Source organism: Amblyomma maculatum, chromosome 5 (assembly GCF_055883805.1).
Source record: "Amblyomma maculatum isolate TAMU_Amacu chromosome 5, ASM5588380v1, whole genome shotgun sequence".
In the NCBI taxonomy this organism is placed as follows: domain Eukaryota; kingdom Metazoa; phylum Arthropoda; class Arachnida; order Ixodida; family Ixodidae; genus Amblyomma; species Amblyomma maculatum.
In genome coordinates, this window is record NC_139348.1 from 47,167,174 (window position 1) to 47,169,473 (window position 2,300).

Consider the following 2,300-nt stretch of genomic DNA (forward strand, 5'->3'; position numbering starts at 1 on the left):
ATGCCATCTTAATCTTGATTGCAAGTCCAGGTTAGTCTGGGTTTCTAGCTGTGTTTTTGCATTAGAGACGAGACATTTTCTGGTTGCTTCTTGATTGCCAGATGGCGCGGCGAGCGCGCGGTGTCTGCCAGCTGCGGCTGCTGCTAAGCAACGGCTCTGTGCCTCCTCGGAGCACAGCCACAGCGAAATCGCAAGTCCGTGGCCAATGTAACTTTCGCTACAAAAAGCACGAGAACTCAACACCATGTGCAGTCATCTCTGTATCTCATCATCATCATCATCAGCCTCCACTGCAGGGCGAAGGCCTCCTCCATATCCCTCCAATTAACCCAGTCCTGTGCGAGCTGCATCCATTTGACCCCTGTGAACTTCTTAACCTCATCCGCCCACGTAACTTTCTGCCGCCCCCTGCTACGCTTTTCTTCTCCTGGAATCCAGTTACTTACCCTAAGCGACCATCGGTTATCCTCTCTTCGCACTACATGCCCTGCCCATGTCCATTTCTTCTTCTTGATTTCCACTAGAATGTCAGTGACTTGAGTTATTTCACTGACCCACTCTGCACGTTTTCTATCATCTTTACGTTATCCCTACCATTTTTCTTTCCATAGCCCTCTGCGTTGTCCTCAACTTAAGAAGAACCCTCTTCGTTAGCTTCCGCGTTTCTGCCCCATAGGTAAGTACAGGTAAGATGCAACTGTTGTATACTTTCCTCTTGAGCGATTCCAGTAAGCTGCTAGTCATAATCTGGGAATGCTTGCCAAATGCGCTCCATCCAAGTCTTATTCTCCTTGTTATTTCCCTTTCATGGTCCGAATCTACGGTTACTAGCTGTCCTAAATAGATATATTCGCCTACTACTTCCAGTGCTCCGCTACCTAACGTAAACTGCTGTTCCTTCCATAGGCTATTGAACATTACCTTAGTCTTGTGCATATTGATTTTCAAGCCTGCTTTTTTACGTTTCCTGTCTAGGTCATCAATAATTCTTTGCAGTTCATCCCCTGAGTTACTTAGCAAGGCAATGTCATCAGCAAATCGCAAACTACTGAGGTATTCTCTATCTACTCTTATCCTTAACTGCTCCCATTCCAAGTCTCTGAATACTTCTTCTAAGCAAGCTGTGAATAGTAATGGGGAGATCGTGTCTCCTTGCCTAACACCTTTCTTTATAGAAATTTTGTTACTTTCTTTATGCAGAACTATTGTTGCTGTGCACCCTCTATATATATCTTCCAGCACTTTCACGTACGGCTCGTCTACCCCCTGATTTCGCAATGCCTGCATCCCCGCCGAGGTTTCTACTGCGTCAAATGATTTTTCGTAATCAATGAATGCTATGTATAAGAGCTGGTTATATTCCGAGCATTTTTCTATCACCTGGTTGATGGTATGGATATGATCGATAGTAGAGTACCGTTTTCGAAAACCTGCTTGATCCTTTGCTTGATTGCAGTCTAAGGTTGTCCTGATTCTATTAGCAATTACCTTATTAAATACCTTATACGTAACAGACAGTAAGCTGATTGATCTGTAATTTTTAAGGGCCTTAGCGTCCCCTTTCTTATGAATTAAGATAATGTTTGCGTTCTTCCATGGTTCTAGTATCGTTGATGACACCAGACATTGCGTATACAGGGTGGCCAGTTTTTCTAGCACGATATCCCCCCCTTCATCCGCCCTTCAACAAATCTACAGTTACCTGATCACCTCCAGCTGCTTTTCCCCGGTCATAGTTTCTAATGCTTTCTTAACTTCGTCCTTCGTCATTGGCGGAACGTCAGACTACATTTCCCTACCGCCAATCTCATTATTGTCGTGACTTCGTTGGCTGCTGTAGAGATTAGTATAGAACTCCTCAGCTACTTCGACTATCTTGTCAATATTCGTGATGACATTCTCCGTTTTGTCCCCTAGCGCATACATCTGACTTTTGCCTATGCCCAATTTCTTCACATCGCTTTAAGGCTTCCTCCGTTCTCTAGAGCATGCTCAATTTTCTCCATGTTATACTTCCTTATATCGGCCACTTTGCGCTTATTGATTAGCTTTGATATCTCTACCAATTCTACCTAGTCTGTTGGATTGGAAACTTTTATACTTTGGCGTTTCTTAATCAAATCCTTCGTCTCATTAGACAGCTTACCGGTATCCTCTCTAACTATATCCTATACCGCCTACTTCTACATCGCAGTAAGTAATGATATCTCCGAAATTAGTGTTCATTGCTTTTGGCCTAATGTCGTCATCCTCGGTTATAGCTAAATATCTATTCTGTAGAGAGATCCTGAACTCTTCTG